Here is an 8,867-nt window from a genome sequence, read left to right as displayed (position 1 = left end):
AAAAAAAAAAAAAAAAATCCGGGTCAAAAGAATGTTAAAGGCTTTAAGAAAAATAAAATGAGAGAAGGCCACATGTTACAAGGGCTTAGAAAAACAAATGACATACAATGTTTATTTTTCCTCTTTTTTATTTTCTTTTGGGGAAAGTCCACATAACCCCCCCAAACTACCACTCAATTGACAATGTCCCCCCCAAACTTTTAATTATGACAATGTCCCTCCCAAATTACCAAAAATTATCAATGTTCCCCTCAATGACGAAATTACCCTCAGTAAAAATTAAAAAAAAAAAAACTAAAACTAAAACTTCTAGAAAAAACCTAAAACTAACAAAAAAAAAAAAAAAAAAATCTAAACGTTGGCCAATATTTTTTTTAAATCAATTTTATAAGAAAAAAAATAAAAAATTTCGATTTTTTTTTTATTTATAAAAATTGAAAATTTTAGTTTTTTTTTTTTAATTTTTTTAATTTTAATTTTTGTTTTATAATTTTATTTTAATAAAAATTTGCATTTAATAAAATGATTTTTTTTGTTTTTTAAAACTAAATAAAAAATAGTTTTTTTTTTTAAATAAAAATTTCCGTTTTACAAAAAATTTAAAAATTTTTGTTTAAAAAAATTGTTTATTTTTTTAAAAAATATTATTTTTAAAATAAAATTTTTCGTTTTTTTAAAAAATCAATTTTTTTTTTTGAATTTATAGGGGTATTTTTGTCTTATTGAGAAATCTATAGGGGTATTTTTGTCTTATTGCTAATCTTGGGGGGGACATTGACAATATTTTGGTAGTTTGGAGGGGACATTGTCACAATTAAAAGTTTGGGGAAGACATTATCAATTAGGCGGTAGTTTGAGGGGGGTATGTGGACTTTACCCTTTTCTTTTTCATTATCCTTAATATTTTGCATCTTGATTCTACCATTATTTTTGTATCTTTTATATTTATATGTTATTTTTATCGGACACCGTTGACTTTAATTAGTTGGTTGCTATTATATATGAGTTTCGATCGATTATCATCATTTTGCCAGATTCTATTGTTCCTCATTTTAATATTAATAGAAAAGATTTACAGAATAAAAATATTCCCAGTTATTGCTTGCGTTGGAGAATATGCTATATATGTTTTTAATGTAACATGGCAGAGTGAAAAGTTGATACCACACATACTAAACTTCACAACTCTTCTACAAAACTTGAAAAAATATAGGAACTATAGGAAAAGTGAAGAAAAAAACTCCTTCGGAGTATTCTTATTGACAATAATGAGTAGCCTTTATTACAAAATAGCCTCTATTAAACTAATGACAAACTCGTTTGAGCGAACTTTCTATCAAATGATTAGTAGCAATCTCGCTCCACCGAGGGTGCAGCAAACATGAAGCAAACTTTCTATTTGATTGCCACAGCATCTTGCTTGGGCAATCATTGAACAACAGTCGAGTAAAAATCTTGCCACAATTTTTATTTTAAGTTGTTGAGGTTCAATAGTGCCGCTCGATCTGCTCACTTGGATGGCTCTTAGAACATGCCTTGCGGGGTGTGATTTCGAATGCCATAAAAGGATTTGGCTTCCCTCATTGGACACCAATTAGTTTTTAGATGAGATAGTCAAAGGCCTAATCCAACAAATAATATCAGAGTTAGGGTCATGGGTTCGAGTCGTGAGAGCGTCATGTTGAGGGAGAGATTGTTGAGGTTCAATAAATGCCACTCTACACACTTGGACGACTCTTAGAACATGCCTTACAGGGTGTGATTTCGAATGCCATAAAAGGATTTGGCTTCCCTTAATGGATACCAATTGGTTTTTAAATGAGATTGTCAAAGGTCTGATCCAACATAAGTGACTCTTGAGCAAGACTCAAGGGAACTCTTGGGTGCTTTCAAAATCAAAGGCCAACCCTCTAGAAGCTTTCTTCCTTCGCTTAAACTTGTCCATAAAGTCTTAGCAAAATAGTCTACACCATCCTCTCCAGGTTAGAAATAATTTTCCCTCAAATTCACCTAATATAGACCTTCACGCCATATACGAAAGAACCCATCAAAATGACACTAGGAATGAAAGGCATCCCCAAGAATCATTCACCTTTCTCATTGGCACTCCAGCTCCTGGAGTTTTACATACATGCCCTACTTGTCTTACTGATGTAGCGTGATGTCATGGGTGCATAGACAAACAGCAAGAGAAGGAACAATATTGCTTACAAACCTTGATTCTATCAAGGATCTAAAAAATCTTCTTAAAATGCTTGAGTCTATTTAGGGTTTGAAGAAAAAATATAGAAGAAACTCAACTCTGAGCTTTTTTATTGAAAAAAACTGAATAAATATAAAAAACTACGTTCTTGAGGCTATAAGCATGTATTTATTGACCCCAAAACTCATAACCCTAGTAGTAATAGAAATTAGTCGGTTAACAACTTTACGTTGGTTGTTCAAATGGAACGTACCTCTATTCAGATGGTCACAAAATAAAACTGAAATTGAAGTACGTAAACTGAAAACATAACATAGGCGTTCGAACAGACGTCTTGGGAATTACTATGGAGAATTTTCGATGTTGGCCGTTAATTCGCTAGGCTGTTCAAACGGGGCATCGAATGGATGCCTCGAGAATTACTATGGAGAACTCCCGAGAGTGTCCTGTTCGCTTGACCGTTTGGACGGGCTATCGAACGAAGGTTCCTACAATTGTTTTGATCGCTCGTGAGTTTGTGCTCTCGACTTGATTCCTCTAGCAGAAACAGTTTCTTGGGCCCCCTTCACACTTACATATGCTCCAATCCTCCTCATGAATTCCCAAGCACTTTGATCTACATCACTTACTTATAGTAATTCTACAAAAGACCACAAGCCCTAAGTCAAAGGTACACACATTACATCCTCTTACTCTTACTTCAGCCCCCTACTCAGAGATAACCCTATTCACTTAGGCGTCAGAGTGTCTCCCACTAGTATTTACAACAAGTCATCCATGTGTCTTTGTTTTGCAAGAACTCTTGACCGGATTAAAGGGAGGTAGTGAACCGTATCAAAAAAATTCATTGTCATTCATGGTGATTGTTTATAAAACAGAGACGGCTAAGAGTTACAGTCTAAGAACTAACTATCCTTTAATTAATTATAAACTCCCTTACATTTTCATTTACCAATTTGTTTCAGCATTCAATACTAAAATGTGCTAACAATGTACATTAATGGAATCTCTAAATTTTGGTATAACAGCTGAAGAATTCATTAGAGAGAAAAAGGTGAAAGTGATTATTGGCATGCACACATGGCAGGAAGCCGCTGTAGTAGCTGATGTTGGAGGGGCAAGCTCATGTTCCAGTCATTTTGTTTGCAGCACCAGCCATCAACCCACCCAAAACGTCACTTCGTTGGCCTTATTTGATACAAATGGCTAAAAATGGTTCTGAGCAAATAAAGTGTATTGCAGATATTGTTCAGGCCTACAATTGGCAAGGGTCATAGCCATTTATGAAGATGAACCATATGGTGGCGATTCCGGCAAGTTAGCAGTTTTATCTGAGACTCTCAGAAATGTTGGTTCGGAAATTGAGTACCGATTGGTTCTCCCACCACATTCTTTGGTGTCCGACCCGGAACATGTTGTCCATGAAGAGTTGGATACGCTCCTGAACAAAACAAAGTGTCGGGTTTTCATAGTTCTTCAGTCATCATTAAAGATGGCGACTCATTTGTTCAGAGAAGCCAAGCAGATGGGACTCGTAGGAAATGACTCAGCTTGGATTATTGCAGACAACATTGCAGATTTGCTGCACTCTGTTAACGACTCTGTTATATCCCCCATGGAAGGTGCATTAGGAATCAAGACTAACTACTATTCTGAGAATCACCATTTTCATTCACAGTTTCATAAAGTTTTCAGAAGTGAATATCCGGAGGAAGATAACTCCGACCCTGGAATTTATGTCCTGCGAGCATACGACAGCATTGGAATTGTTATACAAGCGATAAAGAAAATGGCAAGTGACATTACTAGTACTCCAAAGATGTTGTTAGAGAATATGTTGTCAAGCAATTTCTCTGGTTTAAGTGGAAAAATACGTTTCGAAGAAGGCCAGCTCATAGACACTAATAATAATACATTGACGATTATTAACGTTGTTGGGAACAATGGAAAGGGATACGAGGAAATAGGCCTTTGGACACCAGAGCTTGGTTTCAGAAAAAGTGAAGAGAAAAATGAAAGTGAAAATGTTGGTAATACCCTGAAAACTTTGGCCGGCCGTCAAGTAATTTGGCCTGGGCACTTCAACCGGACTCCGAAAGGTTGGGAAATGCCGACAAATGCAAAGCCATTGAAGATTGGAGTTCCGGGGAGAACAACGTTCGAGAAGTTTGTGAAGGTCGAGTATGGAGAGACACCGAATCAGAACAAATATGATGGTTTCTGCATTCAAATTTTCTTGAAGGTGAAAGAGCTCTTAGGGTATGATTTGCCTTTTGAATTTGTGGCGTACAATGGCACCTACGACGACCTCGTTTATCACATCTATAACAAGGTAATAACTTTTTTCTAGAAGTACTCCTTTAAAATGAGGTTTGGTAAAATCACAATTCGACTTTGAAATTAGTTGTTCGACCTTTACAATCCTACCTTTTTAAAGACACGCTTCCTTGCCTGCGGTTTAAATATGTAGATATTTTCACGTTTTCAAATTGCTATTATGGTCTCAAAACAAGATACGTTTCTCAATTTTGTATAAACATTTTTTTGGCCTGTATAATTATATCCCACCCATTTGTATTGTGTTTTAAGTACCAGCTGAACACGCCCAAATAGAATAATCATAGTTGGTCTCCTTTACCTGCTTTTTTCAGAGAAGAAAAGAAAAAATCTATGAACTTGAATCTTTATTCCTTTATTTTTTTTCTCTTTTATATGGTTACAATTATTTGTTCTAACTAGGATTTATATATATGGTTGTGATGTGGGTGAAAATATCACAATAAAAAGACTTATGATGCTGTGATCGGCGACGTGACTATACTTGCCAATCGGTTGCAATATGCGGATTTTACACTTCCGTATGCTGAGTCTGGTTTGGCGATAATAGTTCCAGCAAAACCAGAAGGGTCACCATTGACGTTTACAAAGCCTTTCAGCTGGAGCATGTGGGCGGTGACTGGTGCCCTCTTGCTGTACACAATGATCATTGTTTGGCTCCTTGAGCGCAAATCCAATCCCGAATTTGGTGGCACATGGAAGAATCAGATTAGCACTGCACTTTGGTTTACCTTCTCTTCTCTATTCTTTGCTCATAGTAAGTATCAATATACAGAAAATTCTCTCATCTTTTCTCTCTCAAAACCTTCTAGTTTTCAAATTCAAGTATCTCTATCTTGCTAGAATACAAACTTTGAGGACATTCTCGTTTGATTTGTTATAACTCAGACTCCATTTCTAACAACGTAAAATACTTTCCATCGAAAAATATTTTATTAAAAAATGATTTCTTGAAAAACATTTTACGGTGTACGTTTGGCGTGTACGGAAAATCACAAATTATATATATATATATATATATATATATATATATATATAATCATATTAAACTATAAATTATGAAAATGTCCCTACCAAGTCTTAAGGTATCCGAACCGAGTCCCGCAAGAACCCCACTGCGACTCACCTTGGACCCACCTGGACCCCTTGTAGACCATATCAGGACCCCTTCAGTATCAGCCCGGGGCCCTAGCAGGACCCACCCTAGACCCGACATTGACATTTCATAATTTAGTGTTTAAAAGTCTCGACTGGGTCCTGGGCGGGTCTTGTCAATGTTTGTCAATTTGAAAATGAGATGCTCAAAGTCGAAAAATGGTTTACGGTTTGAAAAATAATTAAAAAAACTGTAAACCATTTTTTGAAAGTTAAAGAAGAATTTACGGTCAAAGGGAAAATATTTTCCGTTAACTATTATTTTACGTCGCACCAAACACCCGAAAATACGGAAAACATTTTTCATAAATAATTTTACGACGAAACAAACGGAGCCTCAATGCATACCAATTCGTCAGAGTTTGACTCAATAATGAACCTTAAGAACATTTCATTTTTTCTGTTTTCTGTTTCTGTTATTACATAAACATTGGTTTACTTATGATTTAAAAGCACTCATAATACCAGATGAGTTCATTTTGCAGAGGAGAAAGTACACAACAACTTAACACGTATGGTTGTTGCAGTGTGGCTCTTTCTGGTGTTGATCCTAACCTCGAGCTACACTGCTAGTCTGTCTTCATTGCTCACAGTGCAACAACTGCAACCAAACGTTACAGATATTGAGTGGTTGAAGAACAACAACTTGAAAGTTGGCTGTGATGGCGATTCGTTCGTACATAAATACTTGCTGAATGTGCTTAACTTCAAGCCGGAGAATATCGTGAATGTCAGCAGTGAAGACAGCTACCCAAAGGAATTCAAAAGCAACAACATATCTGCTGCCTTTCTTGAACTCCCGTATGAGAAAGTCTTCCTCGATAAGTATTGCAAGGGATTCACTGGCACCATACGTGCCGCCAGATTTGGAGGATTGGGCTTTGTGAGTTGTTTTTGTTTTTGCCTTTTCCTTTTCCATCCATCCATTACTGTCTGATTTTTCACTCTTTTGAAATCTTCTTTTGCTCCCCCATTCAGGCCTTCCAGAAAGGCTCGCCATTTGCGAGGGACTTTTCTGTAGCCATTCTAAATCTATCCGAGAAGGGGGATTTGAAGTCACTGCAAGAGAAATGGTTGACTCCCTCGCATGAGTGCTCACCCAACATAACTTTCAGCGAACCTCAAAGACTGAGCTTCCGGAGCTTTGAGGTTCTCTATCTACTATCTGTTGCCACCTCTGCCATTTGTCTTGTACTGTCGGTAATATGTCATCGGCGGCAACATCAAGTTGCCTGTGAAGGCCGAAACGTTACTCCGGGCGATGAGAGCGTTTGGAAGATGGTTAGACTCGTAAGATACTTGAGCATCAAGAATCCACGAAGAACTCCAGCTTTGGCAGACACAGATAACAGCTTATTGAAGAAAACAGCTAAACTTGTAAAATACTTTTATGTCAAGAACCGAAGAAGCGCTCAAACTCGGGCAAATACATCAGGTACGAATGAGACACAATAGATGAAATGAATGTTCATCGAGGTGGGAGTTCATCATGATGTAAACGAATAAGTTCATTTGACGATCCGCTTAATACTTGTTCGTATAAACTTGACTTGAATTCGATTCGTTTAACAAATGAGCCTATTGTGAACATAAAATTAGGCTCAATTATTAAACGAGTTATATTCATATAAAATCAACTCGTAGCTCATATAAACTCGTATATATTTATTTTTATTATATTATTTTAATTTTGTAGTTAGAACTTCTTCGGTATCTAGGAATTCTCTTTCTAATGTAATATATATATTTTGCATGGTTAATGTCAGTCTAGATATAAACATTTGTCATTGTTTGTACATGACTGTTTTTGTATGTATAAATGTGTGCACACATAATGAATTTATATACCTACTATAAAACATATATATAGGTATATAAATTCAAGGTTAGATTATTTAAAGTTTAAGTTAATTTATTAATTAATTCAAATGATAAAATATTAACTAATAATCAAAATGAATTTACAAAAAAAAAAAAAAAATCATAATATTTACTTTATATAAAGAATGAATAAATTAACTAAAGAGCTCGTGAACAAGTTCAAGATCCTTCCAATAATAAATGAGCTAAGTTTGAACAACTTATCTAACTCAGTGACAAGTTCGAGTTCAGCTCATGTTCGAAATAACATTAAATAATCAGAGTTTTAAACATTCAATATTTGGCTTGACTCGACTCAACTACAACCCTACTTTCTGGCTACCTATAGCACCTTTCATTCTTTGCCTGCCAGCATAGACTAAAATGTTATGGATTCCTGAATGTTAAGGAGGATCACACACATGAAGGTTGAGAATAAAATTTCCTGTGTAGGCCATGTACCAGTATAATATTTCTTCATAGGCACATGCATCACAGTAACAAAGATATGAAGCTAGTTTGCAAATCCCTTTCACAGTTAATGACAATCACTCAGCTTTCTCAAGTTCTCATTCAACCAAACATATTATATTCTACAAATCGTCAGAATTTATAAAATGATTCCTCTGGGTGCAAGTTTAACTGTCAAGTGTCAGTAAGATACACACGCATGCATACACAAAGTAAGAGGCATGCAAATTAAGATTCCTCAATCAATCCCGGCTGCTGCTTTCATCAGTTAAATTCGAAATGATTAAGAACTCAAAGCACTAAAAATCCACCGGACAAGCTCCAGAGGAACATGATTCCAGTGTTAGACAACAAATAATATCTAGAAACTCATCAGTTTCTTCCTCTATGAATCAAAACTAGCTCCAGCAGAGAACTTCAATAAATCAATGGCTTCTAGTTGTATACTTCTGGTGCATACCAATTTTTGTGAAATCCGACTGCCTTCTTACTCTGGGCACACACCTAGGCTACTGGTAGCCTCTTCCTCTTCCACATCCACCCCACCCTCTCCCTCTGCCTCTAGTCCCACTTCTCCCATCATGAGACAAATCTTCCACTGCTCTATTAACCAGTTCGTTTTGCAAACCACCAGCTCCACGGCCCTTTTTAGAAGGCACGTTGCAGGATCCATTAGCAGCAGTAGCAGGTCGCTTCCCTCTGTACACAAAGTTCACACAAGCTATAAATGTGTCCACCATAAAGAGAGAGAGAGTAAAGGGAGCAGGGGAGGAAGAAGATAATCAGGAAGAGCTCTCGTACCCAGTTGTGGCGGGAACAGAAGGTTTTGTTGCTTCTTTCC

At 36.3% G+C, this 8,867-nt stretch overlaps 1 pseudogene; it reads left to right on the top strand.

The window, feature by feature from the left end:
- Window positions 1-7,150, top strand: part of LOC132169779 (glutamate receptor 2.7-like) — a 75,414-nt pseudogene extending 68,264 nt beyond the window's left edge.
- The last annotated feature ends 1,717 nt before the right edge of the window (window positions 7,151-8,867 follow it).

The sequence above is a fragment of the Corylus avellana genome, chromosome ca2 (genome assembly GCF_901000735.1).
Source record: "Corylus avellana chromosome ca2, CavTom2PMs-1.0".
Taxonomy (NCBI): Eukaryota; Viridiplantae; Streptophyta; class Magnoliopsida; order Fagales; family Betulaceae; genus Corylus; species Corylus avellana.
This window is presented reverse-complemented; position numbering and strand designations above follow the sequence as displayed.